The 13990-nt window shown below is 39.9% G+C and overlaps 1 long non-coding RNA gene across 2 annotated transcripts in view; it reads right to left on the reverse strand.

Moving 5' to 3' along the window:
* Positions 1–13990, reverse strand: part of LOC145656170 (uncharacterized) — a 541800-nt gene that overhangs the window by 298083 nt on the left and 229727 nt on the right. For both annotated transcript variants that reach the window (XR_014121865.1, XR_014121864.1), the window contains exon 7: positions 12233–12888. This is a non-coding gene — a long non-coding RNA (uncharacterized LOC145656170). The remainder of the gene's footprint in view (positions 1–12232; positions 12889–13990) is intronic.

Consider the following 13990-nt stretch of genomic DNA (forward strand, 5'->3'; position numbering starts at 1 on the left):
TTATTTCTGTACTATAAAGCAGTTAGCACTAACAACAACAGCACCTGCAGTGTTTCATCCACTAAACAATTTCAGATTAGAACACATCATAAGTTACATGTGGTTGCTTAGTAGTTTTTTTTTCCTTCACAACAAGTGAAGTAAAATTAGTAGAAAGCAGAAAATAAAACTATTTTAACTACCCAACAATTTTACAAAATTAATACTCTTTGATTGATGAGCATTTAAATGCTTTTTTTTCATAAACATTGTTTTTCATAAACTTCATTATGGTGTAGACTTCAGCAAATTCACTATACAGTATATTTCATAAAAAAAGTTGATGAATGTAAACAGAAATTCATATTATGCAAACATAAACTCACAGAAATCTGTAGAGGATAGAATAGAACGGTTTGTACCTGAAGTACTGTGGATACCTCTTGAAGAAGTGAGTAGTTGAAGTAGTAGCCTACCAGACTAGATGCTGTTCTGCTCCAAAACAACAACTTTGATATCATCCTTTCATATTTGTCAGCAAAACAATATAACTTTGTCCTGCAAACATATGCAATCTGAGTTGTAATTCTGAATTCTACAGAACAGCTTTACTTCCTATAACTACTGAAATGTCTTTATTTTTCGTGTCTTTATTTGGATCCCCATTAGCTGAGGTAGCAGCTGCTCTTCCTGGGCTCCACCAACAAAACTGTGTACTCCCATGATCATAGTTGGTAACTTGTTCCATACTGTGGTGACCAAGACAATACAGATCTGCACGCTGCACCTGTTTTGGGTTTTGGTTTAACTAACCTGCCTGGCAGTGTGACTATGTTGAGCTCTCGCATAATTTATATTGTGTTTACTATCACAGATATTCCTAAAGACGCCCATTAGACCGCAGGCCAGCCTCTCCTGAGCTCTGAGCCATGAGAGAGGCATGCTCGCTCTCCTTACTGACAGGGCAGTGTGAGGCTTGCAGATTCATTCTCAGCTAACCAGAGCTTAGACAGCTCTTTCCTGACAGCTCCCCTGGGAAACACCACAATGAAAGCATCTAGGGGAGGAGAAACTGCTGTTTTACCATAGACTAAACCCATATATACTTTGTTTTGTTAATAACAAATGCCACAGTAAAGTCAAGTAATACGATTCCGACCATCATTTTCTTGTAAAAATATCTTGTCGATCATTTTTGTCAGTGCTGTGCACGTAGAATGATCTGCTTTATAGGCATGCTTGAAATCAACGATTCATTAAGTGAAAAATAGTAGATTATATGCTCAAGAACAACTTTTTCCATTAGGTTGCTCAATACAAAAGAAACTAATTCCAGGCAAAACGCACCATTCTAAATTTGATAATAATAGCCCAAAAGTAACACCAGCAACCTTTGAAAGGATGATCAATACAATGTTTGATAATAATAATAATAATAATAATAATAATAATAATAATAAGAAGAAGAAGAAGAAGAAGAAGAAGAAGAAGAAGAAGAAGAAGAAGAAGAAGAAGAAGAATTTTATTCTAATTAAGAAATTACGGGCATTTCTTGTTACCCAATGACACTTTACAAGTTCATACAATATAAAAAAGGTCAAATAAAATATAAAGAAGATTCAAATATATAAATAAGATAACAGGATGGAGTAAAACTGGTTAAAAAATAGACATAACATTGATGCAAGTGCATACTATAGTAACCAATTAAAGGTTGAAATGATCTCAGACAAAGAGATGAGTTATGAAATTCTTGTAAATGAGCAGCTGGAGGAAGAAGCCTTGGGTCTGCAGCTCCAGAAACGCCAATAGTGCAGAGTGTGATGTGAGGGACAGAGAGCAGATGAGTGTCAGAGGGATGGAGACAGAGTGAAGGAAAAGACATATGAGGAACACCAGAAAGGGATGGACAGGTCAGACCATGAGGGCAAAAACCAAGAGAAGGATTTTGTACTGCACACAGCCACGAACAGGAACCCAGTGTAAATGTTTGAGTGTAGTAGTTATATGTTCCCTTAAGCTGGTGTGTGTAAGAACTCCAGCAGCCATTTTCTGAATGTTCTGCAGCTTCTTTAACCTACAGACAGGAAGCCCATAAAGAACAACACTGCAGCAGTCTAATCAACATCGCACAGCACTGTATTAGCCTAATCAGCATCACACAGTGCTGCAGTAGTCTAACTGGTATCATACAGAACTGCAGTAGTCTAGCTGGCATCACACAGCACTTCAGTAGTCTAATTAGCATCACAGAGCACTTCAGTAGTCTAATTAGCATCACACAGTGCTGCAGTAGTATAATCATCATCAAAAATGCATAAATAAGAAACCTTGTATCAAAATTTGCATGCCTATATCCTTACACATAGATATATTTGCTGACTATTACGCCATTGTAACATTTTTTAAAGAAATTAATTGCAATAACTAAACAATTGAATAATTTAAATTTAATGTCTCTTATACAATCATAAAGCTGACTAAGGCTGACAACCAATCAATAGGAGAACTTCTACCTTAAAGGATTAGTGTGACGGTTGAGTCTAAGGCATTGTGGGAATTGGAGAAATAATTGAATCATGTAGGTGTAACATAATGAAGAGAGGATAATTTAATAAAACATAGAAGGCTAAGGTTAGTCTAATTTTAATTGGCCCAGGCCATTCACTACCACTAAATGACTAAATAGGGATGTTGTGCCCTCTAGTGGGTGAGTCAGAGATAATTATGCAACAAAAATACTTGTGAAGTCTGGTATGCTTTATCATTAAAGCTGCTATAAGATCTTTTTTGGAAACACTTTGACTAAACTGTTTTATGTATTTGTAGCTACCAATAAACCTCTCTTGTAGGAGGATATATTCTGTATCTGTTAATTCTATGTGTACATTCAGCACATGGAATCTGCCAACATCCATTCCTGCATGTTCTTTCAGGATCAAGGCCTCTGGAATGGTGACTGATGTAGCAGAGCACCTAGGCAACTTTCAGTATGTGATAAAAATGAAAAATAATATTGAACAAGCTGGTATGCATGCACACATGTGCACACACAAGCAGACCTTTCTTAACCTCTACTCTTGCCAAGCCCAGTTCACCTGTTTCTTACAGTTTATGGAAGTTACTGTTTCTCCTTTCAATGTTCCTGTTATTAAAGACACATTTGTTACATATGTTTAATGTTCATAGGAATCATTATTTGTGACTTAATATTTTAATTTCAAAGAGCTGGACAAAGACTTTGAATTCCTCTGAACAGTACATGGAGATCAGATTACATCTCAGTAAGATGCATGATGAGATCTTGTACTGCAGCTTGTGTTCATTGTAGTTTTCCATGGAATGACCATGAGATTTGCACTAAATAGATGCCAGTCAGTTCAGTCAGCAATATATATTGCTAAAACGATTCCCCTATGTTCTAACAGGCAAAACCTGTATGTCTAGGTTGGATGTAATCATTGAATTAGAACTGAAATTTAATTAATTAGTAAGATGCACAAAATATGGTTGTTTTTGATTGTGTAATGTTTTCCTTTTCCACATATGCCTTTCAGCACTTTAGTTCTGTTTAGTGGTTTATATTTCAGTGGAAACAGGTCCTTACATATTCCGCAGAAAGCAAAAAATAAAAACAACTAAACAACTACCAACTAATAAAGATGTCAAGTTGAACATGGAAAGTCTTGTTTTGTTTATTCATCTGTTGTTGTGGTTTCTCTTTATGCCGTTCTGTTGATTTGTATCCACTTCATGGCAGGTTGAAAATGATTTGATTCTGTGAGACATTTGGAGGAAGTGTGAGTACAGAAAAAAGCATGTAACTGAAGCATGACATTCTTTAATAGGCTGTATCACTTTTTCTTCTGTGAGTCTGTGAGGACCTCATAAAGCATGGCTTGTGGCAAGTGGGTTAGTACAAGGGTAAATATGGGATAGGAGTGTCAGACGAGAGGCTGATGCCTCTTGCCATGAAGCAGACCCTCCAGCAGATCAGAGTGCTCCTGGACTGGGACAGTGGTCTGATCTCCTTCTTTGATCCTCTCAACAACAGATATGTGCACACCTTCAGACAAACATTCACCAAGCAAGCCTATCCATACTTCTATAATGTTTGTCCTGCTATGAGGGTGTTACCAGAATAGGCTGCAACCACTAAGGACATTATGCTAGTGTAATGGAAAAAAGGAACCTAGTCTATTGAAAATGAACACATTTCTACTTGATCATCATTTCAACAAGGGTGCACCGTGAGATAACATTTATTATGGTAATTATGGATGGCCTTTTCACACTTGGCCAAAGTTTTTGCTTTCGGCTCAGTTTTCCATTGCTCTGAGGTTGTCTGCTTAAAGGATTCAAACCTAGTTTAAAGGCAATCAGACTTTCTTTTGTTTCCTGTGATCATATACCTTAAATCATTTAATGTGATAATGTTATTTCTATTTAGGAGTTGTTTTCCTTGTGCACGCAGATGCATGCAATTGAGAAACCATTGTTTAGTGAAAAGAATCAAATTTGTTTGCAACTTCCTGGATTTTCATTTATTTGCAATTTTCCTCAAAACTGTTGTGAGAATACACACTCCCTGATAAACAAATATAAAAGGTTTATTGTAGATATTTCCTGTCCACTAGACACCTCCAATGTTTGCTGTCTAGCAAATGTCAGCTGGGTTTACTAGTTTCTGGGAAAACCCATATTATGTGTATCACCTTCAAGGTAACCTTTATAATCTCTGGACCTTTAGCTTTGCTGTTGATTTTCTCAAATACCCCAATATGGTCTTATGTAGCATTAATGCATGCTTTAAAATCTTCTAAGCCAAGTGAAAAGCACTCAGGTATTTACTCTTAAGTGCTGGTCATACTGCTGTTTTACTGTGATGTTTTCAGTGTTGTGTAATTACTGAATAGGGCTTAAATAAAACCATTGTCATTGTAAGAAGGCTCAGCAGCAGTACTCATCTACTGAAAAAACAAGATGTGGGTTCAGATGAATCTACTTCCCTTTTCATGTACAATGAAAAACATCAGTTTTTCAAATGCTAGGATATATTTTGTCTACAAACACATTTCTATTTATGGTCTTTCTTATCTTTTATAGCATCAAGGGTTCTTTGGAAGGTCAGCAGAAAATGGAAGAGAGGAAGGTGTGTGTGAGTGAATGCTTGTGAGTAATGCCGTTTTCTATGTTGAGTGTAGCTCTATGATCTACTCTGGAGAGCTGAAGTTTGAGAAGAGGACCATGTCTGCTCAGGTGGAGGGGGGTGTTCATGGCCTGCACTCGTAAGTCTTCGTCCTCTCTGCTCACTAAACTCCTACTACCGAATCCATCATGCTCAGTGGCTCTTTTAGGGAACACTCCATCAACTGTCAAGCAGTGCCACAAAAGCATTCAGGGACTGGAAAATAACCTGTGTGTGTCTGTTCTCACAGTTTGCAGGCACAGTGTTATGAATAATAATACACAGTAATAGACCCCTGCTGATCTCCACTGAAATCTGAATGGACATGAAGCTGACAATTTATTTATGAATAATTAATTCAGATAAATTGTGGGTTTCTAATAGATAACAGGGTCATGACATAATGAGTAATGCCTCTATAGATTTCTATTCATGTCTTCAAGTAATCAAGTAAGAGACTGTTTTTGTTCGTTTTGTGGATCATGGATCACAATGACTTAAATAGCCTAAAGAAGCAGTATTTGCAAACTGTCCATATTACATATTACACCTGCACTGTACATTCTGTAGATTGTGTACATATATACCCAACCATATACATTGTACATTGTGTATATAATCATAATATACATATATTGTACATACATTGTTAATATATTTTGTACATACATAGAGTATATATATTTATCTTGCATATATATATTTTTCTCTATGCACCCCTGTTTCCTTTCCTCAGTTTGGACACAGCACTCTCCACCATTTCACTGCGAGTTATACTGTGTATGACTATGTATGTGAGGAATAAACCGAACTTGAACTTGAACTTGAACAATGACAAAGAGGGAAGATTTAGTGGTTGCACCAGCAGGTGTTACACTCAAAGAGGCCAATAACATCCTGCAGTGCAGCAAAAAAAGGTCTGATTCTTCATCTTTTCAGCTTGAGAAGTGAAACTGCTTCTAAAGGACTTTGAAAGGTTATTTTCACTTCTCCACTTCTTCTCTGAGTAACGGGTCGGTCGTGGGGACGCTTGTTGATTGCAGGTAAACTGCCCATTGTGAACGACAGTGATGAGCTGGTGGCTATAATTGCTCGCACTGATCTGAAGAAGAACAGAGACTACCCTCTGGCCTCTAAAGACTCCCGCAAACAGCTGCTGTGTGGCGCTGCCATCGTTACCCGTGAGGATGACAAGTACCGGCTGGACCTGCTCGTGCAGGCAGGAGTGGACGTGGTGGTGCTGGTAGGTCTTAAGGTCCTAAAGGGAGTGGGATTAGTCTCCATCCTGAGTATGGTGCCTGAATCAAATGACAAACTATTTTTGCTATGAGGCTGTGTAACACAGGACTGTGATTGGACATAGTGAATTTGGTCTGAAGGCTGTGTCTATTGTTTTAGGACTCATCTCAGGGAAACTCGGTGTTTCAGATCAGCATGATTAACTACATTAAACAGAAGTATCCTGAGCTCCAGGTGGTGGGGGGGAATGGTGAGTCACAGTTCTCACATTTGCTTGTTCTGTAAACTGAGAGGGTTGAGGTAGGTAAGAATTGATGGTGTTTGGTTCTTTTCATTTGTTGCTGTGTTCACTTTCATCCTTCTCTCTCGCTCTGTCTCTGTGTATGTCTGTGTAGTAGTGACAGCTGCTCAGACGAAGAATTTGATTGATGATGGTGTGGATGCTCTTAGAGTGTGGATGGGTTATCTTTGATAAGACATCGTATACCAGAAAATTGTTTAAAAGATGGTAATAGCTAAACCACCAGACATAATAGTGATGGATAAACAGCAGAAAAGAGTCATAGTGATGGATGTAGCAATCGCAAGAGATAGCAACATCAGCAACAAGGAACATGAGACGCTAAAAGAAGAGGAAACACTGGCTCTGGTAGCAATCAGGGCACCAGGGGTTTAGGGACGATGACCATCAAACTGGGAGAGTGGCTCCAGCAGATCCCAGGAACAACATCCGAGATCCTCATCCAGAAGAGTGCAGTCGATGGAACACTTGGGATACTATGCAGGCAAATGTATATATTGTAAATTCCTGTTCTTTTTTATCAACATTCTTAGAACATAATTACTGTTCTAAGTTTACAACATCTGGTCGAGGTTTTCGTTTATTCAAGATGCATCCTGTAGTGCCTTTTCACATTTTTGCACTATTTCTTTATTTTGAGTCAAATGTTTCAAATAAAATAATACAATCCACAAGGAAATGAAAACGAGAATTAAATCAAACTTATTGTTTCAGAAAGATTACTACTCATTCACACACCAGGACGCTACATCTTCTGGAGTATTATGCTCACGTTTCTAAACTTTTAAACATTATAATGTATTTCAGTTATGGAAATCAGTTAAACACTATAGGAAGGCCTACAACAGGAATGTACTACAAATACCTTCCTACTCCAGCACCCCTAATCGTCCACTCCCAATGGTGGGATATCCCTGAATAACAGTTGAATGCTATCTTTGCCTATATTTGCCTCTGTCTGTCTTTCAGGAGACTACAATATGAGAGTTACACACTAACATAAAAGATGAATAATGAATTAAGTAAATGCTGCACCGGCTAACATCTACTTTCTTCCCTGTTTTATTACCTGTATTATTATTTATAATAATTGTGAGCTGAAAACATGATATCCACCAAAAACATGATTCACTGACTCATGAACAATGTCAACAAATCTACACACACACACACACACACAGCAGGTGAGTTTTCTGTGGTGGCAGATGGGTCCAAGTGGGCTCATACTGGCCCTGCCCACATGTCGCCTCCTGCAGGTGTCAACCGTAGCCACTGTGCTCCATGTGCCCTTTCTCCTCTGCCACTGCTGGGAGAGGGCTCTGCCCACCCTCCTGACATGCTCCGCTACGCCTCCTGCATACCCCCTTTGTGCTTCAGACAGAGGCCAAAACCACTGGCTTTGCTGGTTCCAGGAACAGCCTGAGGTTGTCCAGGAGAGTGAAAGAATGCTATACCTTGCAAGGTATGATGGTCTTCATTGAAATGGGGGTTAAAAACATTTCAAGCCAGTGTTTTGTGCACTGACATCCCTCCTGCTACCGAAGGCCACCCGAGTGTTTCTTGTGTTTGTGAGTGTGAGGGAAAGGAGTGTGAAAGTGTTTGTGTGGATCAAGATGTAAATGCATGAAATGAAACGTACTGAGGCTATGCTTATTGTCACATATTTTATATCTAGAATGTTGGCCTACCTCCAAGTGAATTTGCACAAAGACCAAACATTTGTGTGGGGTGTTTGTTTGTGCATGTGAATAAAGATGTGTGTAGTTCAATGGTGTATACATGTGTACATGTGAGTATGGATGTGTAAGTGTGAAAGATGTGTGTGTGTGTGTGTGTGTGTGTGTGTGTGTGAATTATATATTTGTTGGGGGCACATTCATATACTGCCACACTGCTATTCTCTCTGCTACTTTTTGTTTTTCAATTGGCGGAGTGGATTAGGGCCTGTCAGAGAGACTCTGAGAGATCTGGTGAGCCCTGATTGTGATTCTTTTTGTTTCTCTCTCTCTCTCTTTGTGTGTGTGTGTTTGTGTGTGTGTCTCTTGTCAACACAGTGTGAATAATTTTGATTTTAATTGGTTCGTTGTCATGAAATTATCTCTCAACTCTCTCAACCGTCTAAATCACACGCGCACACACACAAACAGTTGACACCCCCCATCCTATAGTCCACATTCATTCATGAGAAACAGAAAATTTGAATTTGAAATTTATTGGATTGAATAACATAGATCCTTTTCTTTAGAACCATGCACAGCATGGACATGACAATGTTGTGCTAAATGGTGTGATCAAACCCTATCATCATCCTTCCCAGCAAAGCCCTGATCTACTCCTTCTGTAGTGAGCTAAACGCTATTAATAAACTCCCAAACTCCTCCAGTGCTCTCTCACCATTCTGAGCAGAGCCTGTGCCAGGCCTGCAATTTTATCAACTACATCACAGCTCTGTTTTCTCTCTTCCAAATGTGTAGAGAAAACACACACACACACACACACACACACACACACGCGCGCGCGCGCTCTGTATTCTGACAGTCCCTGCAATGCTCCACTGTAATCCTCTTAGCCTGTAAGCGCTGGGCTCTCCCTGCAAACACACCCTAAACCCAGCACAGCATGGGACTATGTGGAAGACCACTTGCACAAACATCGACCGCACAGCTCCTTTTGCCTTTGCTTGCTATAGTTTCAACTGCTCGATGCACTGAAATGCCAAATACAGAGGCTAAAGCTCGAACACATGCGCCATGAACCAGCTGCACCCATTCCGAGGTAAATCAAATACACAGTTGCCAATGTTTAAAAAAGCTTTTTGAGCTTTTTACATTTTATTGATTTATTTTTTTTAAAGAACATGAGGACTTTTTCATTTTTATTTTTTCAGAATGCTAAATAGTAGTAGTCCCAGTAATTTTGTAGTTCCAGTAGTATCGTCATTCAGGTCTCCTTTATCAGGTTTTGGATGGATTGGTAGAAGTTCATATTGACTGGTTATAAACATAGTTCTGATGTAGTCAAGCACAGCGTCTGTCTCTTTGGCCAGTTGGTAATCATAGCCTTTTTATGTGCTCGGGAAACCTTTCTGCATACTACCGATTTCTTTAGCTGGTCCTCCTTGGGAAGTGTGTGGTCCCTTTGAGCAGTACAAAGCTTCCCCAGCCATGGCTCTCCCCATGCGCTGCTGCTTAGTTTTCTTCCCCACTACTTTGTCCCATAACGTCTTCAGGTTCTTTCTTTCACACTTTGGGTTTTGGTTTTCACTCTCTAGAGCCTCTCTTTCACTCTTCAGGTGTTGTCTTTCACTCTCAAGATTCTCTCTTTCACCCTTCAGGTGTTGTCTTTCTCTCTCCAGAGCCTCTCTTTCACTCTTCAGGTGTTGTCTTTCACGCTCTAGATCCTCTCTTTCACTCTTCAGGTGTTGTCTTTCACTCTCAAGATTCTCTCTTTCACCCTTCAGGTGTTGTCTTTCTCTCTCTAGAGCCTCTCTTTCACTCTTCAGGTGTTGTCTTTCACGCTCTAGATCCTCTCTTTCACTCTTCAGGTGTTGTCTTTCACTCTCAAGATTCTCTCTTTCACCCTTCAGGTGTTGTCTTTCACTCTCTAGATCCTCTCTTTCACTCTTCAGGTGCCATCTTTCACTCTGTTCATTTTTTGTCTCCTTCTGCTTCTCCTCCAACTCCTTCCCACTACATTCCTCCTCAAATTTTCCAATTTTAACACAGTGTCGTTTTCTAATTTCCTTCGTATCTACTCTGTCAGGTAGTTCTTGTTGCAATCTACTCATTGCTTTTTGTGTGTTCCTGTCCAACAAAATCTTCGTTTTCTTCTTCTTCGAAGATCTTCTGTGAGAGCAGCAGAACTGCATTTTGCTGCTGCAACCTCCCATTTCTGTCAACAGACTGACCAATTTTACCTTTGTCAAGCAGATTATAAGAATAGCTATTATGACAATGGTCAGTGATATTATGACATCACAGTTTTGGTTTTGTTGACAATTCCATTGTCATCACACAGAATAGAATAAACTATTGTGGGCTTGCTTTCTTTTCACTTTAGCCTTAATTAGATTAATTAGATTCATATGTTTGCTTTAGATTTGCCTTTTTACATTTTATTTATACCATGAAAAACAATACAGAAATAATTAAAGAAGTCAAAGCCTTTGTCACAGTCTCTCCAGACATGCCTTTCTCTGGTTGTCAAAAAGACAAAAGAGATGACTATGGACTACAGAAGGATGCAAATGCATCACACCCCAATACATACAGTGAAGAGTGAGAACATACACTCTCTTAAAATCACAAACAATCTCTCATGGTCCCTGAGCACTTTTTCCTTAGTGAAGAAAGCTCTGCTTCCTGAGGAGACTGAAGAAGGACAGCATGTCCGTCATCCTGATCTGGTCTGCAACAGCATCATAGAGAGTGTCCCGACCTGCGCCATCGCTGTCTGGTACTGGCACTGCTCCCCCTGCTCTTTTGGATTGTTTAGTTGAATTTAGCAGTCTGCTCTCAAATTTTCTGTGCCTGTTTTCTGGGATTCTGAAATTCAGGCAATGTTTTTGTTGTTCTTCTGCAACACTATTAAAACTCTGAACTCCTCAAACTATTTTACTTCTCTAAGTAAATCTGTCACACATTTGTCTAGTACAGAATTATTAGATTTCTTTCTTTGACCATAAGCAAGATACACACATTTACTTTGCACATTTACATATTTCTTTGTCTGTTTCTCTCTATCGCTCTCCTTTTCTCAGAGAGTTGGATAAGAGATTAAGGACACTTCCTGAGGCAGAGAATGATTGGTCAGTAGTACATTAGAATGGCCCTACATACATTTCATCATTCCATATCTTTTCAGTGGTTATCAAAACCATTTATACACTTTTGCAGTTAAACAATGTTAAGATATTGATTAGTGTTTCAGTCAAATCAGTCTAACTCTGAAAGTATGTGTTTACCTTCCATATGAGACGCTATTTAAGACTACACACACATCAGATTTTGCAATGAAAATAAAAATGATAAAACAAACAAAGGGAAATAGTCAGTGTACACACACACACACACACACACACACACACACACACACACACACACACACACACACTCAGTCTGCATAATAAAACAAACTTTATTTAATAGTCCACAATTTGGTAAGGTGACCTGCAATTTTAAAATCCACATTCCACAGTCTGCATTTCTCAAGCATTGCAGATTATTATTATAATGTTAAGTATAGAGACTATCTCTATGCTGCATTAGTTCTGCTGTCCTACTGCAGAGGTACACGTGGTCAAAGTGCTGTGTGTAGGGGTAGAGAGAGAGAGAGTGAGGGAGAGTGTAGAGAGGGAGGGTGGGAGTGTTAGAGAACAATAATCAAATACATTAGAGCAATCTAGCCAGAGAGACCAATGAAGACTTTGTCCCTAGGGTGTGGCAGTCACTGCTATAGGTGTGTGTGTGTGTGTGTGTGTGTGTGTGTGTGTTCCTGTCTTGGAGGGGATCGAACACTTCACTTACCATAAGGAGGCAGATGGCGGATTCAGGCATCAGCTGTACAGCCATGTTCCCCTGCTGCTCCCTCCCTCACCCAAACCTTAGACGCACTGCACAGGTAACACCCAGCACCTCCAGCACACTGGCAATGCCCACGAGACCCCCAGCACAGTGGCTCTCCGCCGTAACGTTCAGAAAACGCAAAGTCAAGACTCAGGCAACACCAGCTTCTGGGCTCCAGGCAGAGAGTTGTAGTGCAGCCTGCTCCTATTGTCCAATGCCTTGCAAGCGCTGGCTGAAAGGTCCACGTGCCAGCCCCTTGTCTTGTCGTTCCGCACAGTCTTTCCCTCTTCCGTCAGGACCCCCGGCTGTTCTGTCTGCGCTCTCTCACACACTCCTGCTTCTGTGACATCCAACGGCCAGTTAAAGCTCCCTCCTCCCCTCAGAATGGGTGCTGGGACATGCACACATGCGCATATGCACACAAACACACACACACACACACAAACACACACACACACACAAGCACTGGCTCCCTTCCTTCTCTCTCCCCTTCATGCACACTCTCACAGGAATGGTGATAGGACATGGATCGGCTTCTCGGGTGGAGAGGAGGGGCAGCAGAAGCCCATACATCCGCTTGTGTACTTTTCCGCTCCCAAATCCATCGCATCACACTCCTAAAACCAGGGCAATGAACAAGAGAGAAAGAGGGAGAAGGAGGGAGGAAGAAAGAAGGAAGGAAGAGATCAGTCTCATCTCCAGACTGCCTCTGAACTCATTTCAAGCTCTGCAAGGCAGAGGCACTGGCAAATACAGACACGAGTGCATACACACTCACATCTCAACCCCCCCCTCCACTGTCTGTACATGAGATGGTTCTTATAGTCTTTTTAACCTCTTGTTTGCTAGCAGAAAGCAAATAGAGCCTATAGGGATAAGAGAGAAAGAGAAAGAATGACATAAAAAATAAGAATGAGATAAAAAGAGATCCAGATACATGAAGCACATGTTGATGAGGGTTGGACTTGCAGAGGCCACATGGCAGTCACGTTAGAAGTGTTGATGCAGTAACTGCATCTGCAGCTAAACTAATGCTGCGTGCGTGTGTGTGTGTGCATGCGTGCGCGGGTCTGTGTATATGTGTATCTTTTTCCATTCTCCACCAAAAAGAGGCCAGGAGGCAATTGTCTCTCTAGAGATGTAACACACTTTCTGCAAACATATCATCAGATAATGGCAGAACACCTTACAACACACCAATGCATATCTGTTTACATATACATTTGAATCATGAGAGATTATGCAAGGTGAGAATTATGATTTTAATGTCCTCTGGTTCTATGGCTTTTGATACAGCCTGTGCTAACTGAACATGGTTTTTCTTTTCTCCAAGACAATTGTGTCTCAGTTTTATTGCAGCTTAATGGTTTAATGCTTGGTTCCTAATATACATATACACATACATGCATGCACCCATACACACGTTTTTTCCTTGACAAGCTCTTATAGGCCTCTGGACTAATTAATCCCCAAGAAAAGTGAAATGACAAATATTTATATATATACACACACACACAGCGCTTCACTTTTTCCACATTTAATGTTATGTTACAGCCTTATTCCAAATTGGATTAAAAAAAAAAAAAATTCCCCTCAAACTCCTACACACAATACCCCATTATGACAAAGTGAAAAAATCTTTGTTTGGAGTTTTTGCAACTTTATTAAAAATAAAAAAACCAAAAATCACATGTACATAAGTATTCATAGCCTTTGCTC

The sequence above is a fragment of the Electrophorus electricus genome, unplaced genomic scaffold, assembly GCF_041902795.1.
Source record: "Electrophorus electricus isolate QZ-2024a unplaced genomic scaffold, ASM4190279v1 Scaffold53, whole genome shotgun sequence".
Classification (NCBI taxonomy): Eukaryota; Metazoa; Chordata; class Actinopteri; order Gymnotiformes; family Gymnotidae; genus Electrophorus; species Electrophorus electricus.